Source organism: Somniosus microcephalus, chromosome 1, assembly GCF_052327205.1.
Source record: "Somniosus microcephalus isolate GS21.2 chromosome 1, FLI_Smic_1.0, whole genome shotgun sequence".
In the NCBI taxonomy this organism is placed as follows: Eukaryota; Metazoa; Chordata; class Chondrichthyes; order Squaliformes; family Somniosidae; genus Somniosus; species Somniosus microcephalus.
The window spans coordinates 333,305,920-333,318,764 of NC_140987.1; positions in this window are offsets into that span (position 1 = coordinate 333,305,920).

The window sequence follows — 12,845 nt, forward strand, 5'->3', positions numbered from 1 at the left end:
AGTCAGTACGGTGCAATGTGTTTGGGTGAAGTGTGTGAGTGAGTGCGGTGCGATGTGTTTGGGTGAAGTGTGTGTCAGTGCGGTGCAATGTGTTTGGGTGAAGTGTGTGAGTGAGAGCGGTGCAATGTGTTTGGGTGAAGTGTGTGATTGCGTGCGGTGCAATGTGTTTGGGTGAAGTGTGTGAGTGAGTGCGGTGCAATGTGTTTGGGTGAAGTGTGTGAGTGAGTGCGGTGCAATGTGTGTGGGTGAAGTGTGTGAGTGAGTGCGGTGCAATGTGTTTGGGTGAAGTGTGTGAGTGAGTGTGGTGCAATGTGTTTGGGTGAAGTGTGTCAATGAGTACGGTGGAATGTGTTCGGGTGAAGTGTGTGATTGAGTGCGGTGCATTGTGTTTGGGTGAAGTGTGTGAGGGAGTATGGTGCAATGTGTTTGGGTGAAGTGTGTGAGTGAGTGTGGTGCAATGTGTTTGGGTGAAGTGTGTCAGTGAATGCGGTGCATTGTGTTTGGGTGAAGTGTGTGAGTGAGTGAAGTGCAATGTGTTTGGGTGAAGTGTGTGAGTGAGTGCGGTGTAATGTGTTTGGTTGAAGTGTGTGAGTGAGTGCGGTGCAATGTGTTTGGGTGAAGTGTGTGAGTGAGTACGGTGCAATGTGTTTGGGTGAAGTGTGTGAGTGAGTGCGGTGCATTGTGTTTGGGTGAAGTGTGTGATTGAGTGCGGTGCAATGTGTTTGGGTGAAATGCGTGTGTGAGTGCGGTGCAATGTGTTTGGGTGAAGTGTGTGTGTGAGTGCGGTTCAATGTGTTTGGGTGAAGTGTGTGTCAGTGCGGTGCAATGTGTTTGGGTGAAGTGTTTGAGTGAGTGCGGTGCAATGTGTTTGGGTGAAGTGTGCGAGTGAGTACGGTGCAATGTGTTTGGGTGAAGTGTGTGAGTGAGTGCGGTCCAATGTGTTTGGGTTAAGTGTGTGATTGAGTGCGGTGCAATGTGTTTGGGTGAAGTGTGTCACTGAGTGCGTGGCAATGTGTTTGGGTGAAGTGTGTGAGTGAGTGCGGTGCAATGTGTTTGGGTGAAGTGTGTGAGTGAGTACGGTGCAATGTGTTTGGGTGAAGTGTGTGAGTGAGTGCGGTGCAATGTGTTTGGGTGAAGTGTGTGAGTGAGTGCGGTGCATTGTGTTTGGGTGAAGTTTGTGAGTGAGTACGGTGCAATTTGTTTGGGTGAAGTGTGTGAGTGAGTGCAGTGTAATGTGTTTGGGTGAAGTGTGTGAGTGAGTGCGGTGCAATGTGTTTGGGTGAAGTGTGTGTCAGTGCGGTGCAATGGGTTTGGGTGAAGTGTGTGAGTGAGTGCAGTGCAATGTGTTTGGGTGAAGTATGTGAGTGAGTGCGGTGCAATGTGTTTGGGTGAAGTGTGTGAGTGAATGCGGTGCAATGTGTTTGGGTGAAGTGTGTGAGTGAGTGCGGTGCAATGTGTTTGGGTGAAGTGTGTGAGTGAGTACGGTGCAATTTGTTTGGGTGAAGTGTGTGAGCGACTATGGTGCAATGTGTTTGGGTGAAGTGTGTGAGTCAGTGCGGTGGAATGTGTTTGGGTGAAGTGTGTGAGTGAGTAGGTGCAATGTGTTTGGGTGAAATGTGTGAGTGAGTGCGGTGCAATGTGTTTGGGTGAAGTGTGTGAGTGAGTGCGGTGCAATGTGTTTGGGTGAAGTGTGTGTCAGTGCGGTGCAATGGGTTTGGGTGAAGTGTGTGAGTGAGTGCAGTGCAATGTGTTTGGGTGATGTATGTGAGTGAGTGCGGTGCAATGTGTTTGGGTGAAGTGTGTGAGTGAATGCGGTGCAATGTGTTTGGGTGAAGTGTGTGAGTGAGTGCGGTGCAATGTGTTTGGGTGAAATGTGTGAGTGAGTACGGTGCAATTTGTTTGGGTGAAGTGTGTGAGCGAGTATGGTGCAATGTGTTTGGGTGAAGTGTGTGAGTCAGTGCGGTGGAATGAGTTTGGGTGAAGTGTGTGAGTGAGTATGGTGCATTATGTTTGGGTGAAATGTGTGAGTGAGTGCGGTGCAATGTGTTTGGGTGAAGTGTGTGAGTGAGTGCGGTTCAATGTGTTTGGGTGAAGTGTGTGTCAGTGCGGTACAATGTGTTTGGGTGAAGTGTGTGAGTGAGTGCGGTGCAATGTGTTTGGGTGAAGTGTGTGAGTGAGTGCGGTGCAATGTGTTTGGGTGAAGTGTGTGAGTGAGTACGGTGCAATTTGTTCGGGTGAAGTGTGTGAGCGAGTATGGTGCAATGTGTTTGGGTGAAGTGTGTGAGTCAGTGCGGTGGAATGTGTTTGGGTGAAGTGTGTGAGTGAGTATGGTGCAATGTGTTTGGGTGAAGTGTGTGTCAGTGCGGTGCAATGTGTTTGGGTGAAGTGTGTGAATGAGTGCGGTGCAATGTGTTTGGGTGAAGTGTGCGAGTGAGTACGGTGCAATGTGTTTGGGTGAAGTGTGTGAGTGAGTGCGGTGCAATGTGTTTGGGTGAAGTGTGTGATTTAGTGCGGTGCAATGTGTTTGGGTGAAGTGTGTCACTGAGTGCGTGGCAATGTGTTTGGGTGAAGTGTGTGATTGAGTGCGGTGCAATGTGTTTGGGTGAAGTGTGTGAGTGAGTGCAGTGCAATGTGTTTGGGTGAAGTGTGTGAGTGAGTGCGGTGTAATGTGTTTGGTTGAAGTTTGTGAGTGAGTGCGGTGCAATGTGTTTGGGCGAAGTGTGTGAGTGAGTACGGTGCAATGTGTTTGGGTGAAGTGTGTGAGTGAATGCGGTGCAATGTGTTTGGGTGAAGTGTGTGAGTGAGTGCAGTGCATTGTGTTTGGGTGAAGTGTGTGAGTGAGTGCGGTGCATTGTGTTTGGGTGAAGTGTGTGAGTGAGTGCAGTGTAATGTGTTTGGGTGAAGTGTGTGAGTGAGTGCGGTGCAATGTGTTTGGGTGAAGTGTGTGTCAGTGCGGTGCAATGGGTTTGGGTGAAGTGTGTGAGTGAGTGCAGTGCAATGTGTTTGGGTGAAGTGTCTGAGTGAGTGCGGTGCAATGTGTTTGGGTGAAGTGTGTGAGTGAGTGCGGTGCAATGTGTTTGGGTGAAGTGTGTGAGTGAGTACGGTGCAATGTGTTTGGGTGAAGTGTGTGAGTGAGTGCGGTGCAATGTATTTGGGTGAAGTGTGTGAGTGAGTACGGTGCAATTTGTTTGGGTGAAGCGTGTGAGCGAGTATGGTGCAATGTGTTTGGGTGAAGCGTGTGAGTCAGTGCGGCGGAATGTGTTTGGGTGAAGTGTGTGAGTGAATATGGTGCAATGTGTTTGGGTGAAATGTGTGAGTGAGTGCGGTGCAATGTGTTAGGGTGAAGTGTGTGAGTGAGTGCGGTTCAATGTGTTTGGGTGAAGTGTGTGTCAGTGCGGTGCAATGTGTTTGGGTGAAGTGTGTGAGTGAGTGCGGTGCAATGTGTTTGGGTGAAGTTTTTGAGTGAGTGCGGTGCAATGTGTTTGGGTGAAGTGTGCGAGTGAGTACGGTGCAATGTGTTTGGGTGAAGTGTGTGAGTGAGTGCGTTGCAATGTGTTTGGGTGAAGTGTGTGATTGAGTGCGGTGCAATGTGTTTGGGTGAAGTGTGTCACTGAGTGCGTGGCAATGTGTTTGGGTGAAGTGTGTGAGTCAGTGCAGTGCAATGTGTTTGGGTGAAGTGTGTGAGTGAGTGCGGTGCAATGTGTTTGGGTGAAGTGTGTGATTGAGTGCGGTGCAATGTGTTTGGGTGAAGTGTGTGAGTGAGAACGGTGCAATGTGTTTGGGTGAAGTGTGTGAGTGAGTGCGGTGCAATGTGTTTGGGTGAAGTGTGTGAGTGAGTGCGGTGCATTGTGTTTGGGTGAAGTGTGTGAGTGAGTACGGTGCAATTTGTTTGGGTGAAGTGTGTGAGTGAGTGCAGTGTAATGTGTTTGGGTGAAGTGTGTGAGTGAGTGCGGTGCAATGTGTTTGGGTGAAGTGTGTGAGTGAATGCGGTGCAATGTGTTTGGGTGAAGTGTGTGAGTGAGTGCGGTGCAATGTATTTGGGTGAAGTGTGTGAGTGAGTACGGTGCAATTTGTTTGGGTGAAGTGTGTGAGCGAGTATGGTGCAATGTGTTTGGGTGAAGTGTGTGAGTCAGTGCGGTGGAATGTGTTTGGGTGAAGTGTGTGAGTGAGTATGGTGCAATGTGTTTAGGTGAAATGTGTGAGTGAGTGCGGTGCAATGTGTTTGGGTGAAGTGTGTGAGTGAGTGCGGTTCAATGTGTTTGGGTGAAGTGTTTCTCAGTGCGGTGCAATGTGTTTGGGTGAAGTGTGTGAGTGAGTGCGGTGCAATGTGTTTGTGTGAAGTGTGTGAATGAGTGCGGTGCAATGTGTTTGTTGAAGTGTGTGAGTGAGTACGGTGCAATTTGTTTGGGTGAAGTGTGTGAGCGAGTATGGTGCAATGTGTTTGGGTGAAGTGTGTGAGTCAGTGCGCTGGAATGTGTTTGGGTGAAGTGTGTGAGTGAGTATGGTGCAATGTGTTTGGGTGAAATGTGTGAGTGAGTGCGGTGCAATGTGTTTGGGTGAAGTGTGTGAGTGAGTGCGGTTCAATGTGTTTGGGTGAAGTGCGTGTCAGTGCGGTGCAATGTGTTTGGGTGAAGTGTGTGAGTGAGTGCGGTGCAATGTGTTTGGGTGAAGTGTTTGAGTGAGTGCGGTGCAATGTGTTTGGGTGAAGTGTGCGAGTGAGTACGGTGCAATGTGTTTGGGTGAAGTGTGTGAGTGAGTGCGGTGCAATGTGTTTGGGTGAAGTGTGTGATTGAGTGCGCTGCAATGTGTTTGGGTGAAGTGTGTCACTGAGTGCGTGGCAATGTGTTTGGGTGAAGTGTGTGAGTGAGTGCGGTGCAATGTGTTTGGGTGAAGTGTGTGAGTGAGTACGGTGCAATGTGTTTGGGTGAAGTGTGTGAGTGAGTGCGGTGCAATGTGTTTGGGTGAAGTGTGTGAGTGAGTGCGGTGCATTGTGTTTGGGTGAAGTGTGTGAGTGAGTACGGTGCAATTTGTTTGGGTGAAGTGTGTGAGTGAGTGCAGTGTAATGTGTTTGGGTGAAGTGTGTGAGTGAGTGCGGTGCAATGTGTTTGGGTGAAGTGTGTGTCAGTGCGGTGCAATGGGTTTGGGTGAAGTGTGTGAGTGAGTGCAGTGCAATGTGTTTGGGTGAAGTATGTGAGTGAGTGCGGTGCAATGTGTTTGGGTGAAGTGTGTGAGTGAATGCGGTGCAATGTGTTTGGGTGAAGTGTGTGAGTGAGTACGGTGCAATTTGTTTGGGTGAAGTGTGTGAGCGAGTATGGTGCAATGTGTTTGGGTGAAGTGTGTGAGTGAGTGCGGTGCAATGTGTTTGGGTGAAGTGTGTGAGTGAGTGCGGTGCAATGTGTTTGGGTGAAGTGTGTGTCAGTGCGGTGCAATGGGTTTGGGTGAAGTGTGTGAGTGAGTGCAGTGCAATGTGTTTGGGTGAAGTATGTGAGTGAGTGCGGTGCAATGTGTTTGGGTGAAGTGTGTGAGTGAATGCGGTGCAATGTGTTTGGGTGAAGTGTGTGAGTGAGTGCGGTGCAATGTGTTTGGGTGAAGTGTGTGAGTGAGTACTGTGCAATTTGTTTGGGTGAAGTGTGTGAGCGAGTATGGTGCAATGTGTTTGGGTGAAGTGTGTGAGTCAGTGCGGTGGAATGTGTTTGGGTGAAGTGTGTGAGTGAGTATGGTGCAATGTGTTTGGGTGAAATGTGTGAGTGAGTGCGGTGCAATGTGTTTGGGTGAAGTGTGTGAGTGAGTGCGGTTCAATGTGTTTGGGTGAAGTGTGTGTCAGTGCGGTACAATGTGTTTGGGTGAAGTGTGTGAGTGAGTGCAGTGCAATGTGTTTGGGTGAAGTGTGTGAGTGAGTGCGGTGCAATGTGTTTGGGTGAAGTGTGTGAGTGAGTACGGTGCAATTTGTTTGGGTGAAGTGTGTGAGCGAGTATGGTGCAATGTGTTTGGGTGAAGTGTGTGAGTCAGTGCGGTGGAATGTGTTTGGGTGAAGTGTGTGAGTGAGTATGGTGCAATGTGTTTCGGTGAAATGTGTGAGTGAGTGTGATGCAATGTCTTTGGGTGAAGTGTGTGAGTGAGTGCGGTTCAATGTGTTTGGGTGAAGTGTGTGTCAGTGCGGTGCAATGTGTTTGGGTGAAGTGTGTGAGTGAGTGCGGTGCAATGTGTTTGGGTGAAGTGTTTGAGTGAGTGCGGTGCAATGTGTTTGGGTGAAGTGTGCGAGTGAGTACGGTGCAATGTGTTTGGGTGAAGTGTGTGATTAAGTGCGGTGCAATGTGTTTGGGTGAAGTGTGTCACTGAGTGCGTGGCAATGTGTTTGGGTGAAGTGTGTGATTGAGTGCGGTGCAATGTGTTTGGGTGAAGTGTGTGAGTGAGTGCAGTGCAATGTGTTTGGGTGAAGTGTGTGCGTGAGTGCGGTGTAATGTGTTTGGTTGAAGTTTGTGAGTGAGTGCGGTGCAATGTGTTTGGGCGAAGTGTGTGAGTGAGTACGGTGCAATGTGTTTGGGTGAAGTGTGTGAGTGAATGCGGTGCAATGTGTTTGGGTGAAGCGTGTGAGTGAGTGCGGTGCATTGTGTTTGGGTGAAGTGTGTGAGTGAGTGCGGTGCAATGTTTTTGGGTGAAGTGTGTGAGTGAGTGCAGTGCATTGTGTTTGGGTGAAGTGTGTGAGTGAGTGCGGTGCATTGTGTTTGGGTGAAGTGTGTGAGTGACTGCAGTGTAATGTGTTTGGGTGAAGTGTGTGAGTGAGTGCGGTGCAATGTGTTTGGGTGAAGTGTGTGTCAGTGCGGTGCAATGGGTTTGGGTGAAGTGTGTGAGTGAGTGCAGTGCAATGTGTTTGGGTGAAGTGTGTGAGTGAGTGCGGTGCAATGTGTTTGGGTGAAGTGTGTGAGTGAGTGCGGTGCAATGTGTTTGGGTGAAGTGTGTGAGTGAGTACGGTGCAATGTGTTTGGGTGAAGTGTGTGAGTGAGTGCGGTGCAATGTATTTGGGTGAAGTGTGTGAGTGAGTACGGTGCAATTTCTTTGGGTGAAGCGTGTGAGCGAGTATGGTGCAATGTGTTTGGGTGAAGTGTGTGAGTCAGTGCGGTAGAATGTGTTTGGGTGAAGTGTGTGAGTGAGTATGGTGCAATGTGTTTGGGTGAAATGTGTGAGTGAGTGCGGTGCAATGTGTTTGGGTGAAGTGTGTGAGTGAGTGCGGTTCAATGTGTTTGGGTGAAGAGTGTGTCAGTGCGGTGCAATGTGTTTGGGTGAAGTGTGTGAGTGAGTGCGGTGCAATGTGTTTGGGTGAAGTTTTTGAGTGAGTGCGGTGCAATGTGTTTGGGTGAAGTGTGTGATTGAGTGCGGTGCAATGTGTTTGGGTGAAGTGTGTCACTGAGTGCGTGGCAATGTGTTTGGGTGAAGTGTGTGAGTCAGTGCGGTGCAATGTGTTTGGGTGAAGTGTGTGAGTGAGTGCGGTGCAATGTGTTTGGGTGAAGTGTGTGAGTGAGTGCGGTGCAATGTGTTTGGGTGAAATGTGTGAGTGAGTACGGTGCAATGTGTTTGGGTGAAGTGTGTGAGTGAGTGCGGTGGAATGTGTTTGGGTGAAGTGTGTGAGTGAGTGCGGTGCATTGTGTTTGGGTGAAGTGTGTGAGTGAGTACGGTGCAATTTGTTTGGGTGAAGTGTGTGAGTGAGTGCAGTGTAATGTGTTTGGGTGAAGTGTGTGAGTGAGTGCGGTGCAATGTGTTTGGGTGAAGTGTGTGTCAGTGCGGTGCAATGGGTTTGGGTGAAGTGTGTGAGTGAGTGCAGTGCAATGTGTTTGGGTGAAGTGTGTGAGTGAGTGCGGTGCAATGTGTTTGGGTGAAGTGTGTGAGTGAATGCGGTGCAATGTGTTTGGGTGAAGTGTGTGAGTGAGTGCGGTGCAATGTATTTGGGTGAAGTGTGTGAGTGAGTACTGTGCAATTTGTTTGGGTGAAGTGTGTGAGCGAGTATGGTGCAATGTGTTTGGGTGAAGTGTGTGAGTCAGTGCGGTGGAATGTGTTTGGGTGAAGTGTGTGAGTGAGTATGGTGCAATGTGTTTAGGTGAAATGTGTGAGTGAGTGCGGTGCAATGTGTTTGGGTGAAGTGTGTGAGTGAGTGCGGTTCAATGTGTTTGGGTGAAGTGTTTCTCAATGCGGTGCAATGTGTTTGGGTGAAGTGTGTGAGTGAGTGCGGTGCAATGTGTTTGGGTGAAGTGTGTGAGTGAGTGCGGTGCAATGTGTTTAGTGAAGTGTGTGAGTGAGTACGGTGCAATTTGTTTGGGTGAAGTGTGTGAGCGAGTATGGTGCAATGTGTTTGGGTGAAGTGTGTGAGTCAGTGCGCTGGAAAGTGTTTGGGTGAAGTGTGTGAGTGAGTATGGTGCAATGTGTTTGGGTGAAATGTGTGAGTGAGTGCGGTGCAATGTGTTTGGGTGAAGTGTGTGAGTGAGTGCGGTTCAATGTGTTTGGGTGAAGTGCGTGTCAGTGCGGTGCAATGTGTTTGGGTGAAGTGTGTGAGTGAGTGCGGTGCAATGTGTTTGGGTGAAGTGTTTGAGTGAGTGCGGTGCAATGTGTTTGGGTGAAGTGTGCGAGTGAGTACGGTGCAATGTGTTTGGGTGAAGTGTGTGAGTGAGTGCGGTGCAATGTGTTTGGGTGAAGTGTGTGATTGAGTGCGCTGCAATGTGTTTGGGTGAAGTGTGTCACTGAGTGCGTGGCAATGTGTTTGGGTGAAGTGTGTGAGTGAGTGCGGTGCAATGTGTTTGGGTGAAGTGTGTGAGTGAGTGCGGTGCAATGTGTTTGCGTGAAGTGTGTGAGTGAGTGCGGTGCAATGTGTTTGGGTGAAGTGTGTGAGTGAGTGCGGTGCAATTTGTTTGAGTGAAGTATGTGAGTGAGTGCGGTGCAATGTGTTTGGGTGAAGTGTGTGTCAGTGCGGTGCAGTGTGTTTGGGTGAAGTGTGTGAGTGAGTGCGGTGCAATGTGTTTGGGTGAAGTGTGTGTCAGTGCGGTGCAATGTGTTTGGGTGAAGTATATGAGTGAGTGCGGTGCAATGTGTTTGGGTGAAGTGTGTGATTGCGTGCGGTGCAATGTGTTTGGTTGAAGTGTGTGAGTGAGTGCGGTGCAATGTGTTTGGGTGAAGTGTGTGTCAGTGCGGTGCAATGTGTTTGGGTGAAGTATATGAGTGAGTGCGGTGCAATGTGTTTGGGTGAAGTGTGTGATTGCGTGCGGTGCAATGTGTTTGGTTGAAGTGTGTGAGTGAGTGCGGTGCAATGTGTTTGGTTAAATGTGTGAGTGAGTGCGGTGCAATGTGTTTGGGTGCAGTGTGTGAGTGAGTGCGGTGCAATGTGTTTGGGTGAAGTGTGCGAGTGAGTGCGGTGCAATGTGTTTGGGTGAAGTGTGCGAGTGAGTACGGTGCAATGTGTTTGGGTGAAGTGTGTGAGTGAGTACGGTGCAATGTGTTTGGGTGAAGTGTGTGAGTGAATGCGGTGCAATGTGTTTGGGTTAAGTATGTGAGTGAGTGCGGTGCAATGTGTTTGGATGAAGTGTGTGAGTGAGTGCGGGGCAAAGTGTTTGGGTGAAGTGTGTGAGTGAGTGCGGTTCAATGTGTTTGGGTGAAGTGTGTGAGTCAGTGCGGTGCAATGTGTTTGGGTGAAGTGTGTGAGTGAGTGCGGTGCAATGTGTTTGGGTGAAATGTGTGAGTGAGTGCGGTGCAATGTGTTTGGGTGAAGTGTGTGAGTGAGTGCGGTTCAATGTGTTTGGGTGAAGTGCGTGTCAGTGCGGTGCAATGTGTTTGGGTGAAGTGTGTGAGTGAGTGCGGTGCAATGTGTTTGGGTGAAGTGTTTGAGTGAGTGCGGTGCAATGTGTTTGGGTGAAGTGTGCGAGTGAGTACGGTGCAATGTGTTTGGGTGAAGTGTGTGAGTGAGTGCGGTGCAATGTGTTTGGGTGAAGTGTGTGATTGAGTGCGCTGCAATGTGTTTGGGTGAAGTGTGTCACTGAGTGCGTGGCAATGTGTTTGGGTGAAGTATGTGAGTGAGTGCAGTGTAATGTGTTTGGGTGAAGTGTGTGAGTGAGTGCGGTGCAATGTGTTTGGGTGAAGTGTGTGTCAGTGTGGTGCAATGGGTTTGGGTGAAGTGTGTGAGTGAGTGCAGTGCAATGTGTTTGGGTGAAGTATGTGAGTGAGTGCGGTGCAATGTGTTTGGGTGAAGTGTGTGAGTGAATGCGGTGCAATGTGTTTGGGTGAAGTGTGTGAGTGTGTACGGTGCAATTTGTTTGGGTGAAGTGTGTGAGCGAGTATGGTGCAATGTGTTTGGGTGAAGTGTGTGAGTGAGTGCGGTGCAATGTGTTTGGGTGAAGTGTGTGAGTGAGTGCGGTGCAATGTGTTTGGGTGAAGTGTGTGTCAGTGCGGTGCAATGGGTTTGGGTGAAGTGTGTGAGTGAGTGCAGTGCAATGTGTTTGGGTGAAGTATGTGAGTGAGTGCGGTGCAATGTGTTTGGGTGAAGTGTGTGAGTGAATGCGGTGCAATGTGTTTGGGTGAAGTGTGTGAGTGAGTGCGGTGCAATGTGTTTGGGTGAAGTGTGTGAGTGAGTACTGTGCAATTTGTTTGGGTGAAGTGTGTGAGCGAGTATGGTGCAATGTGTTTGGGTGAAGTGTGTGAGTCAGTGCGGTGGAATGTGTTTGGGTGAAGTGTGTGAGTGAGTATGGTGCAATGTGTTTGGGTGAAATGTGTGAGTGAGTGCGGTGCAATGTGTTTGGGTGAAGTGTGTGAGTGAGTGCGGTTCAATGTGTTTGGGTGAAGTGTGTGTCAGTGCGGTACAATGTGTTTGGGTGAAGTGTGTGAGTGAGTGCAGTGCAATGTGTTTGGGTGAAGTGTGTGAGTGAGTGCGGTGCAATGTGTTTGGGTGAAGTGTGTGAGTGAGTATGGTGCAATTTGTTTGGGTGAAGTGTGTGAGCGAGTATGGTGCAATGTGTTTGGGTGAAGTGTGTGAGTCAGTGCGGTGGAATGTGTTTGGGTGAAGTGTGTGAGTGAGTATGGTGCAATGTGTTTCGGTGAAATGTGTGAGTGAGTGTGATGCAATGTCTTTGGGTGAAGTGTGTGAGTGAGTGCGGTTCAATGTGTTTGGGTGAAGTGTGTGTCAGTGCGGTGCAATGTGTTTGGGTGAAGTGTGTGAGTGAGTGCGGTGCAATGTGTTTGGGTGAAGTGTTTGAGTGAGTGCGGTGCAATGTGTTTGGGTGAAGTGTGCGAGTGAGTACGGTGCAATGTGTTTGGGTGAAGTGTGTGATTAAGTGCGGTGCAATGTGTTTGGGTGAAGTGTGTCACTGAGTGCGTGGCAATGTGTTTGGGTGAAGTGTGTGATTGAGTGCGGTGCAATGTGTTTGGGTGAAGTGTGTGAGTGAGTGCAGTGCAATGTGTTTGGGTGAAGTGTGTGCGTGAGTGCGGTGTAATGTGTTTGGTTGAAGTTTGTGAGTGAGTGCGGTGCAATGTGTTTGGGCGAAGTGTGTGAGTGAGTACGGTGCAATGTGTTTGGGTGAAGTGTGTGAGTGAATGCGGTGCAATGTGTTTGGGTGAAGCGTGTGAGTGAGTGCGGTGCATTGTGTTTGGGTGAAGTGTGTGAGTGAGTGCGGTGCAATGTGTTTGGGTGAAGTGTGTGAGTGAGTGCAGTGCATTGTGTTTGGGTGAAGTGTGTGAGTGAGTGCGGTGCATTGTGTTTGGGTGAAGTGTGTGAGTGACTGCAGTGTAATGTGTTTGGGGGAAGTGTGTGAGTGAGTGCGGTGCAATGTGTTTGGGTGAAGTGTGTGTCAGTGCGGTGCAATGGGTTTGGGTGAAGTGTGTGAGTGAGTGCAGTGCAATGTGTTTGGGTGAAGTGTGTGAGTGAGTGCGGTGCAATGTGTTTGGGTGAAGTGTGTGAGTGAGTGCGGTGCAATGTGTTTGGGTGAAGTGTGTGAGTGAGTACGGTGCAATGTGTTTGGGTGAAGTGTGTGAGTGAGTACGGTGCAATTTGTTTGGGTGAAGTGTGTGAGTGAGTGCAGTGTAATGTGTTTGGGTGAAGTGTGTGAGTGAGTGCGGTGCAATGTGTTTGGGTGAAGTGTGTGTCAGTGCGGTGCAATGGGTTTGGGTGAAGTGTGTGAGTGAGTGCAGTGCAATGTGTTTGGGTGAAGTGTGTGAGTGAGTGCGGTGCAATGTGTTTGGGTGAAGTGTGTGAGTGAATGCGGTGCAATGTGTTTGGGTGAAGTGTGTGAGTGAGTGCGGTGCAATGTATTTGGGTGAAGTGTGTGAGTGAGTACTGTGCAATTTGTTTGGGTGAAGTGTGTGAGCGAGTATGGTGCAATGTGTTTGGGTGAAGTGTGTGAGTCAGTGCGGTGGAATGTGTTTGGGTGAAGTGTGTGAGTGAGTATGGTGCAATGTGTTTAGGTGAAATGTGTGAGTGAGTGCGGTGCAATGTGTTTGGGTGAAGTGTGTGAGTGAGTGCGGTTCAATGTGTTTGGGTGAAGTGTTTCTCAATGCGGTGCAATGTGTTTGGGTGAAGTGTGTGAGTGAGTGCGGTGCAATGTGTTTGGGTGAAGTGTGTGAGTGAGTGCGGTGCAATGTGTTTAGTGAAGTGTGTGAGTGAGTACGGTGCAATTTGTTTGGGTGAAGTGTGTGAGCGAGTATGGTGCAATGTGTTTGGGTGAAGTGTGTGAGTCAGTGCGCTGGAAAGTGTTTGGGTGAAGTGTGTGAGTGAGTATGGTGCAATGTGTTTGGGTGAAATGTGTGAGTGAGTGCGGTGCAATGTGTTTGGGTGAAGTGTGTGAGTGAGTGCGGTTCAATGTGTTTGGGTGAAGTGC